General features: G+C 41.5%; 1 protein-coding gene across 1 annotated transcript in view; it reads right to left on the minus strand.

Annotated features, from left to right (window-relative positions):
* The window catches only part of LOC121468089 (urea transporter 2), a 293,033-nt gene that overhangs the window by 113,626 nt on the left and 165,765 nt on the right, over positions 1 to 13,642 (minus strand). Inside the window, exon 2 of the mRNA XM_041711042.2 lies at positions 7,435 to 7,540. The gene's annotated coding sequence lies outside the window, so the exon portion shown is untranslated. The remainder of the gene's footprint in view (positions 1 to 7,434; positions 7,541 to 13,642) is intronic.

The following is a 13,642-nucleotide window of genomic DNA, read 5'->3' on the forward strand; positions in this document are numbered from 1 at the left end:
CTCTCCAGCCAGTTGCTGCTGGCTTGGAGGTGGGATGTTGCATTTGAGATGCCAGTGATATTCCTCAATGACTTGAGGACTAAACCATGTCTTTATAAAAGCAAAGCTGTTCTTGTACTAAAATATTAAATGAGAGGGGAGATTATGTCACTAAAACTTGGGCTTTTGATGCAGTCAAATGCTGTCAGAGAAAGAAGGTGGAAAGAGGATATGAAGGATGTGAGAGCTGTGTTGTCACCACTGATTAGGGTGTTGCTTTTTAATAACAGCTGTACAAGTGATCTGTTGAGTGGAGGGAGGCCTCATGACAAACCAGAGAAGGGAAACCAGCTCATACTTGTGCCAAGGGCATTACAAGGCTTGTAATAAAGAAAACCAAACCAAACAAAACAAACAAACAAAAAAAAACCCCAAAAAACCCACAAACAAACAAACAAAAAAAAACCAGACGCTTGTGGGACTAAATGTGAATCAATACCACAAAAAAGGCAGGTTCCTGAGGTGTTATCTCAGGTCTACACATTCGGTGTTAGACCATTAACTAAGATTATTATTCAAAATCATGCACCTCCCTGTTATGTGATCCAAGGCTCAGACAAAATTCACCTTTGAACGAGCTGTGATGAGCAGGCACTGTTGTTAAAAATAATGTCTTTAATTTTTTTTTTTTTTTTTTTTTTTTGGTTTGAGAAATCTTTTAAAACCAGTTCTGCTGTGCTAGGAAAGAATTTAACACATAACTGCCAGGGCAGAGGATGGAGTCAGAAGTAATTCTTCCACTTTCTCAGGTGTTTTCCCCTGAGGTGCTCCTCTCATCAGAAGACAGTCCAAGGAAAAGTCTGCATGAGGATGGGAGTGGAATATGAAAACATTGTTTCTTTGGTAGTGAATTTGATCTGAAATAAACTAAAAAGGTATTTTACATTTGTTGTTTTTGCCACATTTTTTGCATTTTGTTCACAAGTTTCTTCTTTTTAGCCTTTCCCAACTCACCAGTTAGAGTGAGAGCTGGCTGGTGTTCACCCCAGCTAAACCCAACCCTTGAGCCACCTGGTGAGGCTGGTCCCATTATTGCCATTCAGCCTGTTTCCCACTGGTGGACCTTCTGGAGGGCCCCAAGGAGCCGGGGCTCAAGGCAGTATTTGGGAACTGGCTGCCCCCTGGCCACTGCACAGGAACACTGGGTTATTCAGAGGTACATAGAGGCATGACATGATGAGAGGTGGGCCCATGATTGTTGTCTAGGCATGCCACATTGTTTTCTCCTCTGCATTTCACATAGTGAGGGTGATTTGGGTTCTCTTCCATAATCAAGCTGTTGGTGGTGTCTGTAAGACAGTTACTTCTAGTGAGTGACTTGAGAGAATGCTTGATAGGCTGCCTGGAGGACAACTGATATGGCCAAATGCCCTTTATGAACAAGTAAAACCTGGTGCATTATTTTCTAGGAGCTATATATATATGGGCTCTTTGGGCTCTCCTCTATAGGGAGAAACCAAACTGCCTCTGGAGCCATCACTGGCATCTTGGCTAGTTAGTGCCCTGGGGTTAATGAATTTGCACTCATCACCAAATTCACTGGGCTTTGGGGCTTTAAGTTCACAAGGCTGAGGTACTGGCATGGTGGAGACATGACTCTGGTTGTGGACAGGGTAAAAAATGCGAGGGTCCCTTCCAGTTTTGGATACAGTGTGAGCCTGTGAAGTGCTGGAATCTGGCAGCGTGTCATGTCTGTGTGCACACAGAGGGGTGGCAGTGCTGGGGGCTTGTGCTCTGAGCTGGATCATGCTGTCATGGCCCCCCCACAAGTCACACAATACTGATGTAGGCAATTCTGCCTTCCTTATTCTGCTGCTCTCCATAACAAAGGCACAGCACTGCTGCCTTCTCCCCCTCTGCCTTCTGCAGCTGTCACCACTTCATGCCAAGAGTTCAACATTAGGAGTGTTTTGAGCTAAAAAGTCCTGCTCAGATGATCATGCTTATATCAACTGAAAGGCTTTCAAAGCATTTCAGCTTAGCCAAAATATGTGGTACACACCACTAGTCTAATCATCCCCCTTATAGTCATCTATGAAGAGTTATTTTTTTCAAACCAAGCTTTCTATTATAATTTTCTTCCATTCTTGTTTCAGATCACTAAGCATTAACCACCATGACCTACTGCATAAACCCAGACTATATTAAACAGCTTAGGTTTATAGTAAAATCCTAACACCCTATATGGGGAATGGCTACAGTGCTTAGCTGTTTCTATAGTTCTGTGGTTTGGGGTGTTTTTTGGACAAAGTAAATCTTTACTTGACTGAAACATTTTGAATGTGTTTAACACCACACTTGCAAAGCAAAACACCGAGACGGGACTAATCCATTTGTTTAAGAACAAATATTAAAACAAACATAATCCCCAAACCTATCTGCAGTATAGGTCCAAAACCTGTAAAAGGAACTGACAAGGTTTTATGAATGAGCTTATACATCTATGTGCATTTATGTCAGAAAATAGGAAATGGCCTTTCAATTTACTTGTGGCTCAGCATAATCATGTGCTTTCCCATGGATAAGAACTTACTGCTCCTAGCAGAGCTGCCAGCAAGCTGTTGTAGTAAAGAACATTTCTGAATATCATTGTTTTAGTTTGCAAAGGAAATGGCATTGGAAGACAAGGAGAAGGAAAAGCCTTGTAGGGTGATATAAACAAAAGGATAAAGAGAAGGTCTGAAAATTCAGACAAATCATCATCAGCCAGGGGCATTCTGAGCAGTGTCTCCACAGAACCATACCTGAGCTAGGGGCTATGGGATGTTTTCATTAGTAATCCAGGATTAGATTTAAAGTCACTGCTGACAGAACATGCAGCTGATGAAGATTGGTAGAAGTATAAATAACTGCAGGGTTCACAGAAGGGAGATCACTGGTGAGGTTCAGCTTATTTGGGCAAAACTTGTTTTAACAGAGCCAAAGGCAATGCAGTCCATGCAGGAATGCAGAATTCAGATTCTGTTACTATCAAACAGTAATGAAATTTCATATGTGGGAAAGGGGCAACCTTCCTGCAGGCAAGGAATGTGAGGGATGCCTGTATGGGACAGGTCATGGTGGGTGAGTAACTCAGCCTGAGATCCATGCCTTGCTGATACTCTCAGCATTCCACATTTTTCTAGGGCATGTAGAGATCTCTGAATGGAGGGGGGTGATTGGTATGATGGCAGGAGGAATATCCCAGCTGAGGTGGCTGACCTTGGTGTGAGGGTACCTTCCAGCCCTCCATCAGGAGTACTGCTCTGATGTGTGAAGCCTGTTGTGTCCTGGACAAAAACTGGGAAATGAGAATTAGGAAGCTCAAGCCAAAGTTATTATGCCTTCACACCAATACACTGTGGAAGTATTTTAATTAAAATCTTGACTAAATGATGTAGTCAGTGAGCCAGGAGCATGATATAAGCATGGTGTGTTGAATTCTTAAATGGGTAAGAATGAATGGTATTACTTGGAAGATGCAGATTATGCAGTGCACAAAGAATTAAAGTCACTGCATTAGGTGATGCTAAGGAGCTGAGCCTATTTGGAACTTTTACCTGTGATCCAGAGGTCAAGTTGTCAGCAAAGATCTTGGAGCAGACAGGAACCTCTCTCTGACCACGAGTTCAGGGCAGGAGGACTCCACTAAGAAATGAATATTATTCTGTATCTAGATAAATCAAAGAAGTCTGCCTCTCATTGGTTATCCCACTCTGCATGCTTATGCAAGACCCTGATTAATTCCATGTTTTTGACACATCCAGCTTCTGAGTTTTGCCCGTCTCTTTTTCTCTTGCTGGCTTAATCAGCTAAATCTACCTGAAGGCACAGTCTTCACTAATACAGGAAAAAAAAAATGTTCCTACTACTATGGCTATTAGCCTGCAGATCCAATATGCACCCACATCTATAAATCTATAATAGTTACATGTTCTAAGTGCTCCATGAACACTGCAAATACTGTTCTCCAGGATTTTTAATGTTAAAAGTCATGGTTCTTTCTTATATGCATATTCTCCATTCAATAGAATGTTATTGCAACCCTACACTTGTGTGCAAATTCAGTGTGATTCTAATGGTAATTCCACATGCATTCCAGTTTGCTTTGTATTAAGAATGTAAAAAAAAAAAAGCATGCTTAAAAAAAAGAAGAAATCTCAGAAAAGCGCAAGAGCAGAACAAAATCCCAAGGATGGGACACCTTTCAGACTCAAATGGACAAGGAGAAGATGGAGAGGTAATTTGACTACTGGGGAAATATTTGTGTGGGGAAAAAAGCCCATTTAGAAGAGGGTTCTTTCATAAGATAGCGAAGGACCAGCATGATTTAGAGTAAGGAAGATTATAAACCGGAACAAACAGCTGGGGAAAGCAGCATGCTCTCTATTTCACCCTTCCTTTAAATCAAGGCTGAATCTCTCTCTCAGAGGAGAATTTTTGCAGGACATCAATTACTGGAATCAATCTCAGGAACAGTTGAGTGAAACTTAATAACCTGTGGCATAGGTGCTCTAAGCAAGATGATCCCTTTGGCCCTAAAGTCCCCACATCCTAGGGATGAGGAAGAGCAGAGCCCTACACAGCAATGAGAACAGAACCAGGGAGTAAATAAAGGAGGGGCAGAGCGATGATGTCTGAGCAGTCAGGATGAGCAGTGCCTTATCCTTCACTTTTTACACCTGGATGTCAGCTGGATTTTAAGTGGATGTTTTGGGACCACATAAAACCTTTGTACATGGAGTAAGTGCACATAAACATCACTGCTTTACCAGGCTCTTTTGATGATCACTCCTTTCTGTGCTTGTAGCTCCAGAATGTGCTCTGTCCACAGAGAAATTACATTAAGCAAGGACAAAATTCTGTGCAGGTACACTGGGCTTCCCTTTTGGCTCGGCTGGAATCTTGCTGTGTTTTTGCCAATCAGGATATGCATTTCAGGAGTGGAAGCTATTTTACCAAAACTTTTCTCAGCTCATGCTTTAATGTAAATATTGATGCTTTATGATGTGGAGGTTTTATTGCTGAATTTTTTTCTGGGCTGTTACTCGATTTCAGTAATGAATGCCAGCCTGCTTATTTATTTATTTATTTAATTATTTACCTACTTTCTTATTTTAAGCAGACCCAATAAGTTTCACAAGAATTATGTGTCATAAGGAGGTGTGTTAGCTACTTCGAAGAAGCAAATTGCAAGAGCAGGAAACCTCAGCATGTGAATTAAATTTTATAATAAGAGTGACACAAAGTGCAGTATGTTCTAATTATGGTGGAGGACTGTACTGAGACAAAGGCCTGCTGCAATGGGGAATGATCAAGTTCCACTCAATTCCTAGTAAAAAAATCTTATTTGTCCCAAAGAAGGGAAATTCTTCCTCATCTGCAGCTGATTGGGAATATCACATATCCCTGAAATGAATGGTGCAATCACTAAAAACAGGATGCTTCCCTTACACTTTAAAATATTCCCAGAAGGCTTTTCTGATCCCAGATCTTCCTCTGGAAACTGAAGTTTGTGATGTGACCTATCAAAATTGTCAGTAATCAAGAGAAAGATATCCCCTGCCAGTCTACTAGATAAGTTTTTAGAAAAAGCATATCCTTCTTTGACTTGAATACTGATGAATCTTATTTTTGCTGAGTTATTTTCCTGTCTGACAGTGAGTGCTTCATTATTGCTCATGCTTGTCTTTGGAATAACTTTCCTACCTCAGGTGTGAGAAGGTTAATGTTTAAATGAATGCTGGATGTCCTGCAAAGTAAAATCTCATTTGAAATGCTAAATTATCTTTGTCACGTGGAACCTCTCTGAACTTCATAATTAAAAAGGCAGGAAAAGAAAACAGAAGAGATGAGATCAGAGAAATTCCAGTCTCCAGGATTTAAAAAAAAATTTTTGTCGCAAAAGACCAAGAATTCCTGCACTAGAGCAAATTTTTGGCAAGAGGAAACACTGTTGATATTTTTCTGAGGATATTTGATATTTTCCCTTGTGAGATGAAAGTCAAACACTGGGCAGGCAACATTCCTTCTCCACCCATCACCTGACACTGAGCTCCCAGACACATCTCTGCTCCTAAAACTGATTTCTCAGAGCTCAAACGTGGAGACCAAACCCTGCTACAGCTCGAATGCTCCAGCTCTTCCTGGACATGGAGCTTTGTGTAACCCAAACCTCACATCCCTCTAGAATGATTTCCCTGTCAACCCTTTCTCACACACTAAAAGGGCGGGGAATGATATCACCACCTCCAAAAACATGTCACATAGTCTTTCTGGACCCACTCGGCATGTTCCCTGCTCTCACAAGTGAGTGTTTGTCCTGGTTCGCTAAAGCAGGAGCAGAAGCCTCCAGTATTATCCTCCTGACATTGACCAATGCAAGATAACTATCAGATGGTTAAAAAAAATTCTTTACCAACCTTGGAGACACTGATGTGGTACAGTACCAGCTGACACTAGCTGTTGATTACCTAAACCTTGCAATTTTTATTTTCCTAATGTACATCAGCTGCAGAGCTTATTGTCACATAACATTTACAACTGTCTAATCTCTGTGTTCTCCTTCAAATCAGGAATTTGTCTCAATAACAATCTGTGATTTGTCAAATAAATTATATCACACATTAGGATATTAGTGTTGATCCTTTAAAATGCAGTCACAGAAGCCCTTGGAGGGCTACATAATGTGTAGATTAACAAATTCACTTAGAATTATCATTCCTCTACACATATTTGTGAGAGGTCATTTATTTGCTGAGCTAAATCAGGAAAAATAATCATACATTGTAAATTTTTTATCTTTAGAAGCTGTATAATATATGCTAAATCAAACATGTAACTTATCCATCTTTAATAGCGTTCTTTGTGCCATATAACTGAACAGCAGCTGCTTTGTCAAGTGACCAAGAAATTAGACTTTGGCAAAACAGGGGTTTTCATCAGCATATGACCTTAAGATAACATTTACATTTCAGGAGATGCTGTTCCAGTCAGAACAGAACTGCAGGGCAAATTCACATCTCTGAATACTCATGGAGGCATCTGATAGAAAAGCTAATAAACGCGCAAGATTAGTACAGTTTTATTTTCCATAAATCTGGGACATGTTCAGCAATGTCAAATGGATTCTTGTGCCTTTATACGAATAAATAAACCCAAGCTTACTCTGAAGCTCAGAAGTGAGGTGGAATTCATTTAGCTCATTACCATTTAAATGATAGATGGACAGGGTAAACTCTTTTCTTTTGAGGCAGGGGGTGGACAATGAGGAGAGGCAAGCAGTGGTATTACATAAATTTGGGCTCCCAGGCTTGGATGATTGGACTCAGATGTTTCCAAGGAAATTATTTGCTCCAAAAGGGCTCTTTGGTTACTTACAGGTATAGCAATCATATTTAAAATGTCTTTACTCACAGGCAGGCTCCTATATCTTCAGTCACATAGGATTTACTGGAGGGTTTATCCTTAGGCTGCTCTGTTGAGCACAGAGAATTCAGGTGGGTGTTTTCAGAGAGTTAGGCTGCCAAGAAATACAGAGGAAAAAGCAACATGTTTAGAGGAGAAATATTTTGCTTTTGCTATTCTGGCTATAATTTATTTCCATCTTTTGCAGTAGGTCCTTATTTGTCTTTTCTAACTTGAAGAGAAATTTGAAGGGGAGAGAGGGAACAGGTAGGTTTTTTGTTTGTTTGTTTATTCTGTGAGAAAAGGAGGTACCTGAGTATCTGAGAATAAGAAGGTAAGATCTTCATGCTTAGCCTAGGATGAGTAAGAAAAATATTTCAGTATTCTGGAAATTAACACAGTCCTCTGTCAGCCAGATTCCATTGAAAAGAAGGAATAAAATGGTAACACATTTATTTTTGTCTTATTTAAACGACATAGAAAGAGACCCCCAAACAGATGAGACAATAGGGTATTTCATGTGTGACTTATGCTGCAAAATCACAGATGACTTGCTTTTTTTTTCTGGTTTTCTTGTAACCATGAAACTTTATGTAAACACTCCAAAATTTTTCAGAGTACCCACAGATCTTCTCACAGTTTCAGTCAGAGTTATGAATAACTGTGGTGGGTACAGAGCTGTGACAATGTTCTGATGTTGGCATCAGACTCCTGTGGTGATGTGAGAAGAAGGAGAGATAATAGGAAGATAGATATAGTAATAGAAGGTTGTGATATAATTAATCATCCGTGTCCTTTACAATTTTTCACATCTGAAACCTGATTTCTGTGTCAACCTAGCTTTTTTTTTTTTTGTTCTTACCTCCTTATTTCTGGCCATTTCACATCCCTCTTGTATTTCACACCTCACCCAGGATGAAGATGAATATGGCCTGAGTTACACAGGGAGAGCACGTCCTCTCCTATTCCCTAAATTTCCCTCAACTGGGAAAAATGCAAATAAGAAATTGGTTTTTTTTCCTTATCCAGGAACAACTCTTGCACCACCATAACTTATAAAAAGAAAATACAATAGATACAACCTGACACAGCATTGAATAATCCTGGACATCCATTGACCTCTGCCTAGAAATGTACAGAATTCAAGCCCATGAGAGATGCTCTGCTCACTCATACACATATTTTGAGCCAAAACCTGGGTCAACCTGTTGCACAAAGGGAGCCAGTATTGAAAAGGGAGATGTATCTACTTGTGTAGCTCTAGCAAAGTGACTGGTGACACTGGGTGCCTCAGCTCTGGGACTACAAAGATGGTTTTAGTCTTATTTTTTAGTGTTTATGAGGATTCCAAAGCTTTCTCATTTTAGACTTGAGATAACGAGAAAATTTAAGAAAAGGCAAAAATGTGGAAGGGGCCAGTAAGATAGTAAAAACAATAGGATGATCCTTAATTGCCTTATTTTGGTGAGACAGATAGTGACAGCATGAGCACTAGGAGGAATTTGGGTGAAAAAAAAGGGTTCTGAATTCCAGAGGCTACTATGTAAGCAGACTGATAGTACTGGTGGATCTTTGCCAGTGGTTATGGGGAATTAGATGCAAAAAGGGCACTAAAGCAGAATCACTGGGTCCTCCCAAGCAGCATTTTAGGTAGACTGAATGTGTCAGCAGACACTGTCTTGGGAGAGTGTTGCGTTTGACACCCAGCCCAGGAGGAGGACCAGAGCAGGAAGGGCTATGGGGTTGGTTGGTGGTGCTTCTCTGGATGGTTCTGCAGAGAGAAACATGACACAGAATTGTAGAGGTGGTGGAGATGGGTGTATTTTTCTCATAAATAATTTTTAAAATCAAATAATCCTGATTACTTTTCATTGTCTCGGATGTGGACTGTCTGACAGAGTCATCTGCTGCAGAAGAGTGTACCCCAAGTGTCTCTAAATTGAGTCCCTGTTTCCTGAGTCCCCCTTTACAACATTAAGGGAACTCCAACAGGATCATGTTCTCCAAAGGGCTCTAAGGGGTTTTTTTTTTCCTCTTTATTGGCCTGGAATAGCCTAAATGTATTAGCACAAACAAAATACAGTGCCAACTGCATTCATTTTAGAAGGGCTTTAATGGGTGAGGTTCCACTGATAAAGGAAGTTTTCTGAGAGGAGTTAGTTGATGGGCAAGTTTGCAAGTGGCTTGGCTTTGTGTTCTGATCTGCTGGCATTCCCTCTCTAATTTCTCCCCACAGTTTAGGAGTCTACAGCAGGAATCCTTTAAGACACACAAATAAATTGAGATGGAAAAAAAGTGTCAATAATATATCCAAGGATTGGAGGGGGCAAAGGGAAGACAGACAGAGGGGACTTTTGCTCCTACAGCACCACAGAATGAAAATATCTCTTTCCAGTTGACTCACATTCCTAAAGATGCACTGGTCTTTGATCAAACCCATCCAGTAGATCTTGCCTGAGCTGTGGGGTTTATATCAGCATTATATATCTGGTTCAAAGTCAGCCTTCACTGGCCAGGTAGTTAACAGAGCTGAGGTATTTGCTTTTCTTTAGTTTATTTTAAGGAGCTAGGCTGCATTTGCTGAAAACGAATTACATTCCCCATGGTTGACAGTTGCAATGGTTCTCGTGGATGTCTCATTGCTCTGGGTCTGTCCTCAGCCATTGTGCTATTGCCTCTGTGCCCACCTTTCAATTGCTGTTCATCAGCCACCCATCCATCCCTCTGATTCCCTGACAGAGCAGCCTGGAGTAAGGCAGGCATGCTGCACTTTGCTGTGCTGCAAATGTCTTTATTTTTGTTGGCTGGGGAAAAGCTGCTGGTCTCAGTTAAAATATTTTGTGCTAAAGAGAGGAAAGGAAGTTGAACTGCAGGGCCTGGAGGCTCCATTCACTGCTAGGCTTAACTTCTTCAGGTCAGCTGCCAACAGCTACCAACACTGTCTTCCAGCATCTGGTGTTGGAGGGTGATTTGGTAAAGCCCTCTACCACGTGCCTCCCTTTAAGCCTGTGAGCTGTCCTCCTGATTTCAGAGAGACTATTCAAATCACTTATAAGCCTCAACTGTAAATGGAGGTAGCAAATGGAAACAAAATGAAATATAGAGCCGTTCTTTCTGTATGTTGCTCACAGGAGGGGTGACTTTGTTAATGCTGACAGGTTCTGCAAGCACAATGTAATTCCTTAAAAACATATATCATTGAAAACACTCTTGTTTGGTTTCTGAGGAATGAACAAATGGGTTTTCAGGCAAAAGGTTAGAATTTGCTCTCTCATTTTTGCCATGGACCACACTCAGACTAGGATTATTCTAAGCAGCATGTGGAAAGTGAAATTGAATAGCATATTACAAGCTGAGGTCTGGCAATGTTTTTTAATTTAACTTGGGCAAAAAGCACTGTTTTTCAGGCCAGCAGAACAGTATCTCATCACCTTTCCTTGCACCCAGCACATATCCACAGGTGGATCAAATGGAGCCTACTTCCAGGAAGAATTCATGCTGAGCAGGAACTGAAATGCCTGCAGTGCTTTTCTGCCTTTTCTAGCATATTCTCTGAGTAAACCCACACTTAAACTCTGAGCATGGTGTTGGACTGTAATAGCTGGAAAGACCTTCATAAAAAAAGTGCATTTTTAAGGTCAGTCATCAAATCCCAAACATTGCAGATAGTGTGCTGGTGTCTGGACGTCATTTGGACAGATGCAAATTTCCCTTTGTCTTTCAGAAACATCCTTGTTCCCTGGAACAGCAAACTGCTTCTTCAGCTTTGGGTGCTTAGGAGAGAAAATGCATCAGGGCAAGAGCAAACAGAGAATCTACCCAGGGTAATCCAGTTGTCCTGAAGAGAGCCCTGCACACGTGTGCTTCCTCTTTCCAGTCCAGGAGAGGTTCTCTCAAATTTTCCTCAGGACTGGGTCCGTGTATGCAGTGTTGGCACAGAGGAGGTGACATGCCAGAAATGCACAGTATTGCTCAGCTTATGGTGATGTGTTCACCTGCTCTTCACCACTGTAACTCTGGGGCTGTGACAAATAGAAACTGCTGCAGTGATGATGTTACATGGCTACAGGGTTTGCCTTATTTTATGTAAAAAAAAGATCAGCCTGCAATGGATGGATCTGGAACCTCCTCTGACTTGCAGATCTCCCTTTCTGGCTCTCTATCCCAGATCCCATGGCTCTTCTGCTAGGGGTCTGGGAAGCACCCCTTGCCTTTCTCATTCTGGTGAGAGTTTGTGAGCAGGGAAAGAAAAGAGGAAAGGTCTTATGAAAGACTCAAATCTGATCTGGAAATGACTGACCCATTTTTAGACCTCTGCTCTCTAAATATAGTTCTTGCCACCAGCACCTGCTTTACCAACAAAGTATCATCTGTGAGATGTCACTCACTGACATTCAGTGTCGCACAGAGAAACAGGCCAAGCATTTGTCAAGCTGAATGTTCTCTACAGGGAGGAATATAGTTACAGATCATATGACCTGGATAATATTTGACAGGATTATGCCTCCATACATGTTTTCTCAGCACCTTGTGCACTGAAGTTCCCCCAGTTTGGAGCCACAGGGCATTACTGTAACCTGAGTATTATTTATGTTGGCAACTAAGAGATAGATCATGGATGAGGAAAGATAAAAAGAAGACATGCTAGAGAATGGACTTGGGTGTTATGTCTTTAGCATCAAACATCTTAATATTAATATGATACTGCGCTGATCTAAACACAGTAGAGAGATTCTGTCTCAGAAGCTTTATTTTCCATAAAGATCTTGATTTCCAGAGGTCATGCATATTTTTACACATTTTCGTGGCTCAGAATTGCTCTTTGATGCATGACAGCTGCAGTTTCATGAGTGATGGAAGGATTTTCCTCCAGGAGAGGAGAGAGGCAGCAGAATTGTTGTGCCCATATCTAGAAGGTCACACAACTGCAGAGGGACAACTGCTTACCCCTGTAACCCACTCACCTCTTTCCATTACGGAGTGGAAAGAGAATTTGCATCTTACAGTTTGGGATTGCCTCGGGCAGATTTGGTATTTTAGTCAGACTTTGACCATTACCCATCCCACCTCAACTGAAAAGTGCCAGGGGGATGCATCTCTGGCTCAGAGTGGGGATCCCAGCATCCACCTGGAAATTCCCACACAGAGATTTTGGGCTCCTGTGCTACAGTCACTGCAGGTGTTTACAAGCAGCACTGAATCTGAACCCTGCAGGAAACTGAGGGACACAAGCACATGGAGGAGATGGTGCATCTTAAAACTTCGTTGCTGAAATCACCTCCTGGCCATGTCAGCACCATTTACCCCACTCAGCCACTTGCTTGACATGGGGATATTATGGATACTGCTTTCCATTCCCAGCTCTCATAAAGTGAAATTGTGGTTCTTGCTCTTTTTTGAAACATCTCATCTTAGCTACTGAGCTGTGGGCACACAGCCTCCTTCCTCCTTCCTTTTACCATCCTCCATCCCCTTATCTAGCATCTGCAGTGGCTTTCAGCATGCATCTATTGTCTGCCTTTGGATTGCTGCATATATGTTCATATGTTCAAATTGTTATTTCCCAGCAGATGTATCACATGAAGGTATTGAATTCCCACCCTTCCCTTCCCTCCCCTCTCTCAGAACTCTGACTCTGGTCTCACAAAAGCACCAGTTTTATTGTAACAGAGATCAGCATTTAAACCTCATTCTCAGATTTGTCTGTCTTAAAACAGAAGATATTATAAATATTGGTGAAGGCAAAACAGCGAGCTTAACCTCCAAATCTCTCTTGTTCAGATCAGATGTAGACTTCCTGCTGTAATCATTCCTCTCTTCCCCTCCTTCCCCTCCCTTCTCTCTCTTTTTGGATATGTGTTTCTCTCTGACTGTGATTCTGCAGTGGCAGAAAGGGGTCAATCTATCTGTAAAAGATGGACTCAGCCAAGCTTTTCTAGCTCTTTCCTGCTGATGGCAATTATCCGGAGGTTGGCAGCGGTCCCAGAAACCTGCAGTTCCTGCAGTACTGCTGCTGTGAGCCTGCTCCACAAAGCCAGCATCCTAAGAGGATCACTTGGTGTGATGCCCAGGAAATGACAAACAGAAAAGGTCACATGCACTCCAAAAAGATATACTGCTCGGCAAATTTAATTGACATTGTGCAGCTTTTAAAAATGTCCCTGCAGACATTCCAGCATTTAACAGATGCAAGCAAAGAACAGAAAAATAACAGGCC

The sequence above is a fragment of the Taeniopygia guttata genome, chromosome Z, assembly GCF_048771995.1.
Source record: "Taeniopygia guttata chromosome Z, bTaeGut7.mat, whole genome shotgun sequence".
NCBI classification, from domain to species: domain Eukaryota; kingdom Metazoa; phylum Chordata; class Aves; order Passeriformes; family Estrildidae; genus Taeniopygia; species Taeniopygia guttata.